The 16,991-nt window shown below is 35.7% G+C and overlaps 1 pseudogene; it reads left to right on the forward strand.

Annotated features, from left to right (window-relative positions):
• The first annotated feature begins 821 nt into the window (after positions 1 to 821).
• On the forward strand, positions 822 to 15,858 carry LOC109275132 (probable ATP-dependent RNA helicase DDX43; annotated as a pseudogene).
• Positions 15,859 to 16,991: the final 1,133 nt, after the last annotated feature.

Here is a 16,991-nt window from a genome sequence, read left to right on the forward strand (position 1 = left end):
CCATGGTCTAAATCTGACCCACAGTCTGTTTTTATATGGTCTGCCAGCTAAGAAAGCTTTTACATTTTTTGGAGAATTTGCAACAGAAAGCCTATGCATCCTGTAAAGTCTGTATATCCTGTAAAGATATATACTTTATGTTCCTTTATAGAAAAGTTCAATACCCCCAATCAGTGAATTAGACAATTCAGTAAGTCTTTTGGACAGTAGCTAATATTTATTAAGGGCTACAAATTGCCTGGTTATGTCCTGGAGCTGGTGATACATCAGTGAGAAAAAAAATGACCCAGATTATTTGCTTTTACGAATCTCATTTAGAGGTTATTTAGAGGACACAAAAATAAAATAGCAGATGAATAAATTGAATCAATTTTATAGTATGTTCGAAAGGAATAAATATTGTGGAGAAAAATGGAGCAGGATATGGGAATTTGGAAATTTTGAGGGACGAGTGAGATTAGCTCTTGAAAAGGTGGTTAGAGTTGACCTCACTCAGAAGGTAATATTGGTGCAGACTTGAAGGAGATAAGGAGATAAAAGTGTAGCAAACAGTCAGTGCAAAGACCCTGAGGTTGTATCTGATGTTCAATAAAGGTGGAGGAGAACAATTAAAAACTGACTTTTTGCATTGATAAGCCATGTGTCAGTCTCTCTCAGGCACAGTTTCTCTTAAGCATATATAGTTTAAATTTTGCCACAAGTAAATCTCTCTTTATGTTATGAAAATTCACCCAAGCATAATGAATGAGTCGTCAGGGTTTCTGAATCAAAATGTTATCTGACAGAGCATCGAGCGGGCTCCGTCAGCAGCTCCTGCTGGGATGTACCCGCCACGACTCGGTGGAGTGTTGCAGAGTCGAGGGGAGCGACATCGGAGGAGCCGGATCTTGCTCGGGTATCAGGTTCAGGTCAAGGCAAAAAGTAGGCGCCACCGCCTCCTCCTGGGTCGTTGCTTCTGGTCCAAGCTTGCCGGTGTCCCGGGCTCCGGAAAGGAGGCCTGCGGAGGATCCAAACTGATGAGGTCTGGGGTGCCCCTAGGGGCGACAGAGGTGGCGGCTAGAGGAACCCCTGCGAACCGCCGCTCCGCCTTGGATTGAAGCACGTGTGGGTCAGCGCTGTCATTGTTTGTGGCGCGTCGAAAATCAGAGACCTCCAGGGGTGCCTTGGTGGCTCCGGTGAAGCTCTTACTTCAGCTGAGGTCGTGATCTCACAGTTCATGAGTTCGTGAGTTCCTGCCCCGCACTGGGCTCTGTGCTGACAGCTCAGAGCCTGGAGCCCGCTTCAGATTCTGTGCCTCCCCCACTCTCTGCCCCCATCCTGCTTGCGCTCTGTCTCTCCCTCTCTCTTTTTTTAAAGTTTATTTATTTTTGAGAGAGAGAGAGAGCAAGTAGCGGAGGGGCAGAGAGGGAGAGGGAGAGAAAGAATCCTAAGCAGGCTCCAGGCTCTGAGCTGTCAGCACAGAGCTTGACATGGGACTTGAACCCACAAACCCTGAGATCATGACCTGAGCCGAAATCGGATGCTCAACTGACTGAGCCACCCACGCGCCGCTCTCTGTCTCTCTTTCTCTCAAAAGTAAATGAACATTAAAAATTAAAAAAAAAAAAAGCCTCTTAAAAAAAAAAAAAAAAGACCTCCAAAGTACAACAAACAGGAAAATACAGATAATCAAAGATTATCTCCATGCACAGGTCAAAATTTTTGGCAGCAAGGCAATGAAGAAGAAGCCAAAACAGTGACAGATAATTTTCTTAAAAAAAACAAAACAAAACAAAACACTAAAATTACAATGCAAAGCCCAGAATTGATATTGTTGCATTCCAACCTTCTGTGCGAAGACATGTAAGGACAGATAGTAATGTTACAGAGAATCAGCTATTCACTGATTGGGATCAAATTGGAGAAAATGCTTTGAAATGCAGGGAGGGAATGGGAAGATTTACCTCCAGTTAAGAAAAACTTTACATGGAGTCAGAAACAACAAGTTCAGCGTCCAAGTGCAAGTAGACACTTGGAGGAAAGAAAATTTTGATATAATGTGTGATGACTTGAAAGATGGTCAGAAGTGTCATATACCCAGTCCTACTTGTAAATTTGAGGATGTTTTTCAATGCAGGCATGGCCAATAGTTCTACAAGGAAAAGATCTTATAGGAGTAGCCCAAACTGGAACAGGGAAGACGTTGTCCTACTTAGTGCCTGGATTATCCATCTTGATTTACAGCCCATAATTAGAGAAAAAAAAGAACGGACCCAGAATGTTAGTTCTTACACCCACTAGGTAATTAGGTCTTCACGTAGAAGCAGAATGTTCTATGTATTCATATAAAGGCCTTAAAAGTGTTTGTATATATGGTGGTGGAGATAGAAATGGAAAAATACAATAACTGAAAAAAGGAGTAGATATTATCGTAACTCCTGGAAGACTGAATGATTTACAAATGAGTAACTGTTTCAATCTCAGAAGCATAACCTACTTGGTATTAGATGAAGTCGACAAGAAGCTAGACATGGGATTTGACCCCAGATAATAACGATTTTATTAGATGTGCACCCAGACAGGCAGACTATTATGACAAGTGCAACGTGGACATATGCTGTCCGTGGACTTGCACAATTTTATTTGAAAGAGCCAATGATTGTATATGTTGGTACTTTGGATCTTGTTGCTGTAAGTACCATGAAACAAAACATAATTGTCACCACAGAAGAAGAGAAATGAGCTCATATCCAAGCGTTTTTAGAAAACTTGTCTCCCAAGGACAAAGTCATAATGTTTGTGAGCAGAAAAGTTTGCTCATCAAGTGACCCAATTCTGCGACATGGATTGGTGGGAGTCCCTTCACGGCGACAGAAAACAGATGGCCAAGAGAGAACATTAGAAAAGTTTAAAACAGGTAGAGTAAGAATATTGATTGCTTCAGATTTGACATCTTGAGGTCTCAATGTCCATGATATCACACATGTCTATAATTATGATTTCCCTGGAACATCAAAGAATGTGTACATAGAGTAGGGTGCACTGAAAGAGTGGGGAGGACTTAACATCCATTACCCTCATCACTAGAAATGACTGGAGGGTTGCTGGTGAGTTAATATTCTGGGTATCTTCTTTGAGAAATATCTGTTCATGTTGTTTGTCTATTTTTTACTTGGATTAGTTTTTGGAGGGATGTTGAGTTTTATAAGTTCTTTATATATTTTTGATACTAACCCTTTACTAGATATGTCACTTGAGCATATCTTCTCCCATTCTGTAGGTTGCCTTTTACCTTTGTTGATTGTTTCCTTTGCTCTGCAGAAGCGTTTTTCTTTGATGTAGTTCCAGAATTTGCTTTTCGTTTTTGTTTCCCTACTTGGGAGACATATTTAGAAAGAGGTTGCTATGGCTGATGTCAAAGAAGTTACTCTGCGTTCTCTTCTAGGATTTTTATGGGTTCCTTTCTCACATTTAGGTCTTTAATCCATTTGGGTTTATTTTGCGTATGGTGTAAGAAAGTGGTCTAATTTCATTCTTTTGCATGTAGCCGTCCATTGTTCTCAATACCATTTGTTTAAGATACTGCATTTTTCCCATTGGATATTCTTTCCTACTTTGTCAAAGATTATTGACCAAATAATTGGAGGTTTCTTTCTGGATGTTCTATTCTATTATATTGATCCATATGCCTATTTTTATGCCAGTACTCTATTTTGATTACTACAGGTTTGTAATATAACTCAAAGTCCAGAACTGTGATGCCTCCAGTTTTTCTTTTCTTTTTTTGTTTTTTAAGATCACTTTGTCTATTCAGAGTCTTTTGCAGTTCCATGCGTATTTTAGGGTTTTTTGTTCTAGCTCCGTGAAAAATGCTGTTGGTATTTTGATAGGGATTACATTAAATATGTACATTGCTTTGGGTAGTATAGACATTTTAACAATATTTGTTCTTTCAATCCGTGAGCATGGAATGTCTTTGCATTTCTTTGTGTTGTCTTGAATTTCTTTCATCAGTGTTTTATAGTTTTCAAAGTACAGATCTTTCACATCTTTGGTTAGGTTTATTCCTAGATATTTTGTTAATTTTGTTATTTTGAGTACAATTGTAAATGTGGGTTGTTTCCTTAATTTCTCTTTCTGCTGCTTCATTATTAGTGTATAGAAATGCAACAGATTTCTGTGCATTGATTTTGTATTCTGCAACTTTACTGAGTTTGTTTATCAGTTCCAGCAGTTTTTTGGTGGAGTCTTTGTTGTTTATATGCTGTATTATGTCATCTGCAAATTGTGAAAGTTTTACTTTTTCCTTACTGATTTGGATTCCTTTTATTTCTTTTTGTTGTCTGATGGCTGTGGCTGGTACTTCTAGTACTATGTTGGTCATCCTGGTCATCCTGGTCTTGTTCCTTAACTTAGGAGAAAGCTCTCAGATTTTCTTCATTAAGGATGATGTTAACCGTTGGTTTTTCATAGATGGGCTTTATTATGTTGAAGTAAGTTCCTTCTAACCCTGTTTTGTTGAGGGTTTTTATTATGAATGGATATTGTACTTCATAAAATGCTTTTTCTGCATCTATTGAAATGATTATGTGGTCCTTATCCTTCCTCTTACTGATGTGATGTATTGCATTGATTGATTTGTGGATGTGGAACCACCCTTGAAACCCAGGAATAAATCCCACTTGATCGTGATGATAATTTTTTTAATGTATTGTAAAATTTGATTTGCTAGTATTTTATTGAGAATTTTCAAATCTATGTTCATCAGGGATATTGGCCTGTAGTTTCTTTTTTAGTGGTGTCTCTATCTGGTTTTGGTATTGGGGTAACATTGGCCTCATAGAATGGATTTGGAAGTTTTCCTTTCTTTTCTATTTTTTGCAATAGTTTGAGAAGAAAAGTTATTAACTCTTCTTTAAGTGTTTGGTAGAATTTGCCTGTGAAGCCATCTGGGCCAGGACTTTTGTTTGTTGTGAGTTTTTTGATTACTGATTCAGTCTTCTTGGCTGGTAATCAGTCTGTTCAAATTATCTATTTCTTCCTGTTTCTGTTTTGGTAGTTTATATGTTTCTAATAATTTATCTGTTTCTTGTAGGTTGTCCAATCTGTTGACATAGTTCATATTATTGTCTTATAATTGTACTTCTATGATGTTGGTTGTCATTTCTCCTCTCTTTTATTTTGTTTGAGTCATTTTTCTTTTCATCTTGATAAGTCTGGGTAAAGATATATGTTGATTTTTTCAAAGAACCAGCTCCTGGTTTCATTGACCTGTTCTATTATTTTTTAGTTTCTATATCATTTATTTCTACTCTAATCTTTATTATTTCCTTCCTTCTACTGGTGTTAGGTTTTGTTTGTTGTTCTTTCTCTAGGTCCTTTAGGTATAAGTTTAGATTGTTTATTTGAGATTGTTCTTGATTCTTGAGTAAGTCTGTATTCCCATAAACTTCCTTCTTAGAACCACTTTTGTTGCATCTGAGAGGTTTTAGACTATTTTGTTTTCATTTTCATTTGTTTCCATGTACTTTTTCATTTCTTCCTTTATTCCTGGTTGACCCATTCATCGTTTAGTAGCATGTTATTTAAGCTCCATGTATTTGTAGTTTTTTTCAGAATTGTCCTTGTGGTTGACTTCTAGTTTCATAATGTTGTGGTCAGAAAATATGCATGGTATGATTTTGATTTACTTGAATTCGTCAAAGTTTGTTTTGTGGACTAGTATGTGATCTATTCTGGAGAATGTTCCATATCCACTTGAAAAGAATGTGTATTTTGCTGTTTCAGGATGGAATGTTCTGAATGTATCTGTTAAACCCATCTGTTCCAGTGTGTCATTCAAAGCCATTGCTTCCTTGTTAATGTTCTGTTTAGTTCATCTGTCCATTGATGTAAGTAGAGTGTTAAAGTCCCCTATTATTATTTATTATCTGTTAGTACCTTTATGTTTGTTATTAACTGGTTTATGTATTTGGGTGCTTCTATGTTGGGTGCATAAATATTTACACTTGCTGTATTTTCTTGTTGGATTGTCCCCTTTATTATTATATAGTACCCTTCTTTTGTCTCTTGTTACAGTCTTTGTTTTAAAGTCTATTTTGTCCAATGTCAAGTATTGCTACTCTGGTTTTCTTTTGCTGTTCATTTGCATGATGCATGTTTCTTCATCCTCTCACTTTCAATCTGCAGGTGTCTTTAGGTCTAAAATGGATCTCTTGTAGGCACACACAAAAATATTTTTATCGACTTTTCTTAATGATCATGCCTGCATGATATGTTGAGAATTTGTATGGATGTCTGCACTATTCAGTACAGTACTAGCTACATGTGACTATTTAAATTTAAATTATAATTAACAAAAGTAAGCATTCTGTTCTTTAGTTGTACTAACCACATTTCAAATGCATAATAGCTACATGTGACAGTAGTTACTATATGGAACAGCATAGATTATAGAGCATTTCCATTATCACAGAAATTTCATTGGAGAGTGCTGCCCTAACAGAAATACTGAATACACTTAATAGAACTTTTCTGAAGAATTGAGATTATAAAGAATGAAGTTGCCTCCAAAGACAAGTATTTCACCTAAGGGAATAATATATGAGGAAAATTGGTCATTCAACCAGATAATACTTTGCATATTGTAAGCATTCTATAAATTTTTGAATGATGTCTACATGAGGGAGCAATGTTGCATTATCACCAAGTAATTCTAATCAACTTTCCTGAAATATAGTCTAGTGTTATCTTCTTTTTCCAGAAAAACGCACAATTTAAGTAAATTATTACTTTTAGAACTGATATGTTGACTCCATCCTCTTTTGAATCTTTAGCCTCTGTCTTTTTAATTAGATTATTTCTAGATATTTACTATGTTATTTACATATTAAATGCCCAGAAATTATCCTTATTTCAAAAATCTGGCCAGAAATGATATAAAAACAAAGTATTTTATGTCTACCTGAAGATGGTCATCCCCCCTTGAAAAGTAATGTTCTGTGCTCTAAGACAGCACTGTGATTCCTTTAATTAAGAGAAGATAATTTTTTAGCACCATAATTGAGGCCAGCACTGGAGCAGGAAGTCATTTTGGCTCCGGATTAAAGAAATATTAACTGCTTGGCCCCTGAAGACTCAAAGGCCGACTAGAAAAATGATAAACTTCAAAGTACCATCCCATAGATTGTGATGGTCTTTGAAGAAACCTAGACATGAAAATACTGGCTTCACCCTAGACATGCCAAAGTTCCTCAGCTACTGCAAAATTTAAGGTCAATAAGAAAAAGATTATGAAATAGGTTTTCCGTATATGGAACAAATAAATGTGAAAGCCCTGAGATTTGTATATTAGATTGGTTGTAACTGGTAACATGTTGTAATAGAGATCACAAAATAGAATTGATAAACTTAAGCTGGGGAGAATCCTATTTTTTTTAAAAAAGGAAACTAACAGTGATGGACAGAAGAGGTCACACGTTGCTATTTTCCTAGTTTACTTCTAGATTCATGTGAAAAATGATTCATGATTCTAGATTCATGTGAAAAATATAAAAACATATAGCAAATTTAGGTATGAAAGGCCAAAGAATGAAATAATGTTTCTAAAGGGACTTTAATACACCCAGACTATAGCATTTATAAACTAGGACATGCTACCCCCTGGTTCACTTCCAGACCATTGCTCAGTGTACTGAGAAACATGACCACATACTGACTGGCACATGTTCAGAACTTGACGATTTGACACGGGAAAAATATTTTCATATTTAAGTGTACATTTGGCAAATAGAAGTATTAACAATAAGACTGTGGGTAACTTGCCGTATGTTTTATACAACGGGTACTTATTGATCTTATAAACAGAGAAGAGCACAGAGCTGAATATTTTACAATTGAAAACCCTCGCTTACTTTCTAATATAATTTTTTTTCCTTAGTTCGATAGACATAACAAAGGGCACAGAGCCTAAATAGTTCTGTTAGTCTATGCCATGAATGGTAAATGGATGCTACCCATATCATTGGACCTACATTTCAAAGTGTATGTGAAATGTTTGTACTGTTAATATGTCCAGAGTTTCCCAGGTGAAACATAAACTTTGAAACATAAACTGCCAGGTTTCCAGTGTAAGGTGTTTTTTTTTTTTTTTTTTTTTTTTTTTTTTTTTTTTTTAAAGCAGAACAATAGGACTAAACAAAATATTTTAGCTTCTCTAAATATTTTCTCCCCTTACCTTGCATCTCACCCTTTGGTTGGTCAGTAAAATGCTGCTAAAGTAAAAGAAATTTCTGATACTTTCACTAAAATGTGCTACAGTTATGTCCTGGATCTAAAATTGTAGGACAAGAGGACAAATAGATACCCAGAAACAATTATTAAAAGACACAAAGAAAAACAACAACTAATACCTAGGTAGCCTTGCATCCTGTAGATTTTGGATGAAGTTGTTACAAAATGCTTTTGTTGCTATCCAGAAGATGGTGGGAGAAAATACAGCCTTAATTCAGGTCGCATAATCATTTTCCGTTAAATGTTTAGAAGTCCTGCTTTCTTCCACAGCACAACAATTACACAGCAGAGCATAATTATTTTACAGTCAATTGAGTACACCAAATGGGCATATTTATGAAACCTGATTTATACTTCATGCTTGCAACACTACATGAAGCGTGGCTTTACCTCCCACCAAACCTGCAGTCAGTAAAACCGTCAGAAGGACTCTTTGCTTCAGCTCCAAAGCAAAATAACTGAAGTTTGAGCAATCCTTTTGAAATGTTGGTACCGCACTTAGCTTTTTCCTATCAAGTGTACTGCAAAGAGGAAAGGCAAAGAAAGCAATGTGGTATCTGTGGACAGGTTCCATAAAAGTTTTATGGCTTTAGTTCATGCCCTGATTCTTGCTGTGGTGAGCAAGTACATTTTTCATTAACCTATCCCACAAAGCAATGAGACAGTCTACATTTAAGTGATGACCTTCTCCATATAAGCTCAAACTTGTTTTCCTTGTACTTCAATAACTAATAATTATTTATGAAGGTTTGCATAATTACCTAAGATACTGCAGGAGTTTGGTCACATTGTGACCTTCATAAGAACTTCTTGGAACATGGTATTTCCAAATTTTTGAAGAGATACTCTAATTCCTTGTCTTTTTTTCTCACACATTTATATAGTTGGCAATGAGGCATCAATTCACAGTGATGACTTACTGGTACCATCAGTGAGTTTAAGGAGGCCTCTGTAAATATTTAAATTAGGCATTTCTGTTTTAGATGCAAAAAAAGTCCAGGCTGCTGTTCTAATGCAATTACAGAAAAACTAAATAATAGGTGATTTTGTTGAATTTGCTGATTAATCATGTGTAATGTCTATGTTTTTCTTATTAATTGCTTTATCTTAATTGCATAAGAATATCTTCGGATTTCACTCAGGACTGAAAGAGGGGAAATACTTATTTGGAATTAATGAGCAAACTGTGGAGTCCCGGGTTTATCGGTAATTCTTTATCTTCAGGGTCTGAGCACGGCCTAATATGGGGACTATAAAACAAGATTCCTCTATGTGTTATTGACTTCCAAATGAAAAAAAAAATTATTCACTCCTTTCATAAGACCTGTGCACAGCAGCTCATGTTGATGGCCTCCAAGCACAGTAAACTAACACATTAGGGTAAACAGATGTTTTCTCTATTAACAGTATCAACCATCTGGCTGCAGGCCAAATCAAGTCTGGGAAGTAATTTCAACTGGCCTGTCTGTTAATGCGAAAACTGACTGAACAGTCTCTCCTGCTCATCTTCCCATCCTGCAAAGGATGTTTCTTCCAGTGTATGATTCATGGAAGAACAGGAAGGAGAGAGATCATTTCAAAGAGTTAATTAATTCTTAGTTGCAATTTTATTCAATTATCTGTTTAAAATATAAAATGTACAGCATTAAAGATGCTAAGATCTAAACTAAGTATGATGTAGAAAATTAGGGAAAATGTAGAGATAAATTTTCTTAAACACTGGAATCAGCTGCGGTATCTAATTTAATCTTTATTTAAAGAACCCAGTCCCTGGGAGACCATGAAACTAGGTTGCCAACTGCCTACTAAAAAAATAAAGGAACAAAAGTAACTTTTGCTAAAAAGAGGTAAAATCATGACCATCTCACATGTTACTTATTTTTGGTCATTAAATATTGTTTATTCAGATATAATTGCCTTAGTTCATTTTATCTTTCATATAGTAATGATTCTTGAATTATATCAATGCAATATTAATACAGACATTATCTCTTAACCTAACCTAAACAAATCAGAATAAAACAAAGGAAAATTATAATTCATAATATCATTTGCACAGATGTAAAATCTCAAGTAAGATTTAGTAAAAATTAATTTCTTTCATTTATTCCCAGATACTTGTGATAAATACCCACCTTTGCAGAATTTCCTTTTGTTCTTATTTCTTAGTTCTTTCTTTGCCTCTAAATCATTTTCTTTTCCTAACCATATTAGCTATATATATAGTGGAAAATTGAATCCCAAGAAGACACATCTTTATAAATGGATGAATAATTCTCCTGGGCTAGAAATTATTTAATTGATACTGAGCTACAAAATGGTATCTTCACGAGGCTAAAACTAATACAACTATTTCTTGTCCTATCTGTAGACAGACTAGAGGATTAACTAGGAATTCTGTGGTTTTTTAAAAATGTTTATTATTTATTGAGAGAGAGAGAGAGAGAGAGAGAGACAGAGAGTGAGCAGGGGAGGGGCAGAGAGAGAGGGAGACAGAGAATCCCAAGCAGATTCCACACTGTCAGTACAGAGCTTGACATGGGGCTCGAACACACAAACTGTGAGTTGATGACCTGAGCCGAAACAAGAGTCAGAGGACTAACTGAGCCACTCAGGCGCCCCAGGAATTGTGTTTTAAGGAATCTAGTAGCAAGCTTATTTCTAGTGGTTTTCTAATGTTCCCACAAGATTTCCTGAGTTAATCAACTAACATAGACGTGCAGTATGAGGAAGGAGCTGCCAAAGCATGTTGCATAGTGTGGACAGAACGTGAGATGAGTAGATGTAGATGTAAATCCTGAATTAGGCACTTACAATTTGTCTATTCACTGAACAAACGCACACCCAAACTCCTTTTAAAAATTCATTAAAGTGCTGGGGCACATGGGTGGCTCAGTGAGTTAAGCGTCCGACTCTTGATTTCAGCTCAGGTCATGATCTCACAGTTTGTGAGATCGAACCCTGTGTTGGGCTCTGCACTGACAGCACAGAGCCTGCTTGGGATTCTCTCTCTCCTCTCTGCTCCTCTCTCTCGCTCTCTCTTAAAAATAAATAAGCATTAAATTAAAAAAAACTATTAAAATGCTTATTATGCTCCAGGTACTGTGTTTTAATATTTGGTATACCATAATGAAAAAGATTGACTAGACTCTCGACTTTCTTGAGTGTCTAGTCTAGTGGAGAAAATGTGTACCAACTGGCAACCTATCAAATAAAATAACTGAACATTGAGATCCATGCTGTGAAAAAGAAGAATAGAGCAATGTAACAGAAAGTAATAGGACTTGGGTTTTGTAGCTCAGTTGGTATTGATGGATCAGAAAGTACTTCTCTGAAGAAGGGGCATTTAAACTGAGACTCTAAATTGTAATGGAGGCAGCCATTTGGAAAATGACAGAAAGAATGATTGAGGCAATGAGGGTGTAATCTATAAGCCCATGAGAAGAAAGAGCTGAGCTCATTAGAAAGTTGAATGAAGGAAAATATGTCACCTCTTAGGTAAGATTTTAAACCTTTCAGAAAGCTTAGATGAGAGTCTGTAAAAATAGGTCTGGTGTGATCTGCCTCATATATTTGTTTGGGAATAATAATACCTAATGTATATTGATAAGTTCTATTTACCAGCACTATTTGAAGCGCTTGCTCTGAATTTCTAATTTAGATCCTATAACAAGACCTCTTCTCTGTCACTGTCTGTATTTATTTAGGTAAGGAAACAGATTTTTGGTAACTTAGGTAGTTAGTAAGTCAATCCAGCAATCTGACTCAAGAGATCATCCTCTTAGCAATAACATGAAATAATGTAGAAAAAGTTTCCAAGACATCATGCTTGTTCTTGTAAGAGTAGAAATTGTTGTTAGGAGCACCTAGGTAGCTCAGTCAGTTAAGCATCCCACTTCGGCTCAGGTCATGATCTCCTGGTTTGTGAGTTTAAGCCCCGCATTGGGCTCTGTGCTGACAGCTCAAAGGCTGGAGCCTGCTTTGGATTCTGTGTCCCTCTCTCTATCTGCCCCTCCCCTGCTCACGCGCTCTCTCTCTCTCTCTCTCTCTCAAAAATGGAATAAACATTAAAAATTTAAAAAAAAGAAATCGTTGTTATTATTATCAGTACTCTGACTGATATGTAAGTATTTCAGTCTGACCCAGCATTGATCTTTCCTACATGTATGTATAAAGTGATTAAATTTGTCTTTAAAACCAAAGTAATTTTGAGAGTGAAAGTGTTTGATTACATGGATACGACAGGCATTAACTAATACTGTCTTGGGATAGTATGGGATAAATGGCTGTTGTACCTAACATGTGAATTTGCCATCATTGGCCTGAGGTCACATTTGTAGTGAATACAGCAGCAGGCTACTGTTTCGTGAATTTCTTAAGCTGGGAGAGAATTTAGAGGCCATCAATTACAACATCTTGTTTTATAAATAATTTGCTTTTAAGGCCCAGAGAGATGAAATTACTTGCCCAAGATAAGAGCTGGTTAGTTCCAGAACTAGACTAGAAACTCAGTGATTTTTTTTTAGTATTCCTGGCTGCTTAAAGACAAATGTGTATTTCTTTAGCTGGAACTGAATGGAATGGATAGAAATTTACTTATCCTATCACCCCACTGGCAGAGTGTTGTTTTTTTTTTTTTTTTAACTAGTAACTTGTATCATGAAGCCAGCCAGGATTCACAGACAATCCTAGGAACATTTTAGAGTAGGACCATCAGCAGTGTTATGGAATGTGGAATCAGAAGGCCCTAAATTAGGTTTTAGCTTTGACCTTGTCATTGTTTAATTTAAGGGCCTTAAGCCAGTTACTTACTCTTTCTAAGCCTTGATTTCCTCACTTTGAGAGAGAGGACTTGAAAAAAATCCCTTTGAAGTCCTTTTTTTTTCTTTTCTTTAAGTTATATAAGAACAATAGTCTGAGTTTGGGGAAGATAGTTGGTAAAGAGAAAAGTGAAGGTACCACAGACAGATTTCAATTTTGCCAAGGGCTAGTCTTGAGTCTGTTGCATGTTAAATCACATAGTTCTTGAACTGGATTAGTGAGTAGGTAGATAGAGATATTGATTAGGACACCAGTGATTATCCAGTAAATTATGCATGACTGAGTTTAAGTAGACCAACAGGATACTTTTGGACCATTTCCCACAAGACGAACTAACACTGACAGCTCATTTTCTGGAATCACGTGAGACTACTCAGGGGTTACAAATGGATAATAATGGGGATTTAAAAATTTAGATCCTAAAATAAAGGACAACTAAGGGCCTGGAAAAGAGTTCTACTATTGGAATTTTTTTTAAGTTATTAATGTCCCGAGACATTTATTTGTCTCTACATTTTTATATAACATGGAAATAATTGCTAAGTGTTCATGTTGTTCAAGTCAGTGGTAACAATAAAAGAAATATAGGTAAATTTTTAGGTATTCAGTTCTAGAGTCAAATAAGTGGGTTTAAATAGTTGATTGCCTGATTTACAGGACGGTGGTGAGAATTTAGTGAGAAGGTGTACGTATTCAGTCACCCTAGTGTGCCTCAGCTGCATTGGCTTTCTTCCCCTTCTCTGATTGCATTACACCCTCTTCTCTTCTGTACCAAAACACAGAGATTGTGGAAAATATTGTAGATAGGCTTCCTCAACCTATGTTGTCTCTCTAATAGCATACCTTCCTTTAAACTAGAGTCTACAAAAATAAATAAATACCATATTTATTAGATTTCAATGTGTCAGGATTCCAATGAGACTGTCTTCCACCAAATAGATACACATATATGAGAGAAGGAAGGCAAGAATAAACATCTGGGACAAAGGCTAGTTGTTTCTTTTTATGAGAATTGTCTTGGAGGCCTTTTATTAAGGCCTGTTAAGAAGATTCTGCTATGTGAATGTATGAACATTTGGTTTTCATGACTGTCAAACAGCAGATGGTAGCATCAGTGACATCTCTGGTGATAGTGTTAGGCTTATCTTCTAGTTGGGTCATTTTGACTGTTTAGCATCAAGTTCAGTTCCCCGGACTTTTCCAAAGTTCTTTGAGTTAGTAAGAGGCTATAATAAGGGCTCTTTTGCATAAGTCAGCTAGAGTGGACTTTGTTGTCTGCAACTAAGAATCCTGAAGTAATACAGCAATTTTGAACAATGAAAGACAGAAGCCTCATTAACGTTTCTTAATATAAGATCATATTTATTCATATGTGTATTCATTCGAAATAATTATTGAGCATAAGACACTGGGTTAGATGCTGCATATAAACTGGTGAATTAAAATAGGTATCAACCCTAGATATGGAAGCTAAAATCTATTGCAAGAGATATAATTAACAAGTAAATAAACAAATGAATATATGCTTGAATAATAATTAGTGCTCTGAAGAAAATCAGTAAGATATAATAATATAATAAAAGAAGCCATTTAAGTCAGAAGAGGTTCTCTGAAAGATGAAAAGAAGCTAGCTAGTAAGAATGTGGAAGGTGCATTTTCTGTGGTTCTGAATGGTGCACTAAGAGCCTCTGGTGAATTTTATAGTCACCAGTAAAATAATAGTTAAATAAGAGTGGTTAAATAAGTAAAACCTATAATTTGGCAGAAATCTGTAGCTATTTAGTCAACTAAATTTATAGAATGTAATACTGAAAACATAGAAACATAGAAAAGCCAGCAAGAATGACTTATTTCCGGTAACTGGCCACCTACATAATTATTATATCCAAATACCATAAAGAACCTCTTTTCCTGATAGAAAAGGGAATGGTGATTATCTCTCAGACAACTAGATTTTTCAGTAAAACATTACTCAAGTGAATGTTATTCTTTCATTGGAAATTGTGTGACCTATTTATGGTGGTGGAGTCCCTATGACCTCATACGATAGAAAAATAAGGTGAGAAACCAATACAATTATAAATAGCACAAGGAGCAAGCTAAAGATTGTAGAATACCCAATTTAAACACTATCTCCTTCCACTGTCAAGAAGACTGTGATTATTGAGTTTTCTGTTACTCTTCTACAACAATCCTAATTTTACATAACTTTTATTTTATTATAGTTATTATTATAGTAAGTTATTATATATAGTATGTTATTATACAGTTATTATAGTAAGTCCTCTTACAAGGACTTACTGCTCTTAAAGTCCAAAATGAAGTGCTGAAGGGTTAGCAGTTAGTTCCTACAGTTTAAATAAAGAGACTGGGATTAACACTTTGAAGAACAAACTGGATCTTCCTTTTGAAGGTGAGAATTTATCCTGATCAAGAGGTGTGAAATGATTTTAGTGTTCATAATTCAGATGTAGAGCCTTCAGAGACCAGGCACATTTTTTTCCCCTTTGTATGGCCATTTACATGTGAAACAAACTCCCTTTCTAGCCTCTCCTTGGCTACACCTTTGTCCAGATAAACCTGGCAGAGCATCTTGTGAATGGGCACATTGCCATCATGGCAGATGGACTGGGCAAGCAAGTTCAAGAGCCAGAATGTATGTCACATTTGACTAAGAAGGGCACATTGACACCAGTGTATGTAGAAACAGCATTTGGTGTACATTCTCACTCCCTATGGCCAAGGGAATATGACCCAGCACTGTAGCTGAGCAATACATTAACTTTGTAAATCTAAAACATTTAAGCCTAATCACTACAGATCTATTGCCCAGAAATTATGGCTATAATTTAGACTTCTTGGGAGAAAAAATGTAAAGCTTTGTCCTAAATATTGGATATAGATATTTCTTCACAAAAAGCATCATCATCAACCACAAATACTATATTGATCATTTGTTCTATTCATGCCATTTGTAAGGTCGTACATCTTACAAATAATCTTTCAGAGAAGAAATTTGTGGTTTTCCTTTTCACATAAGCACAGGTACATTATCTGAGCAATAGTGATTTTATATTTTATATCTTTCTTTATATAACTTATTAATATATCTCAAACTATTCTCATCCATTTCTTCAATCTCACCTTTTCTCTCCAAATGCCCTGATGTAATTTATATTTCACTTCATCGGGAATGAATATTTTGAGAAACATGTTTTAAATCATTATCAACCTCACCCCCATGCTCTTAATCCTTCCACTTTTGTGATCTCTGCCAACAATGTTATAATTATTCTGATTTAAAACATTAAGACCAACTTTAACATTAACTTGTCTTTTATTTCCATATCTAACTATTCTTCAAAATTTTCCAATGACAAATCAATCCTCTCCTTTCCAGTCATAGTTCTATTACTTTAATTCTTAACCTCATTATATCTCACCTAAACCAGGAAAGCTCTCTATTAAGTATTTAGCATAATGGCTTCAAGGTCAGACAAACCAGGTCATAAATCCAGCCAACCATTTATGAATATATGTAAGTATGTATGTATACATTTATACACATTCAACTGTTTTCTTTTTTAGCCCAACTCAGTTAAAAGTATTTTACAGAAAAACACAAATGCCATTCCTAAATACTTCAGTGTATCGCCCCTAAGGATAAGAACATTCATCACATAACAATAGTATGGAAATATTATGAAGGCAGGCCTGGAAGGATGTCCTGATGGGTTGTTTGTGAGGATATAAAAGAAAGTCAAAGATATTTCCAGAGATTTTGGCAGGAGCAAATGGAAGTATGGAGATATCATTTACATAGTCCAGGAAAACTGCATTTAGAAGCTATTTTGGGATTATAGAGATAAATTTCCCCCCATTCTTTGCTAGAAATTGGC

This window comes from Panthera pardus, unplaced genomic scaffold (assembly GCF_024362965.1).
Source record: "Panthera pardus isolate Hobbes unplaced genomic scaffold, ASM2436296v1 HiC_scaffold_13, whole genome shotgun sequence".
NCBI lineage: Eukaryota > Metazoa > Chordata > Mammalia > Carnivora > Felidae > Panthera > Panthera pardus.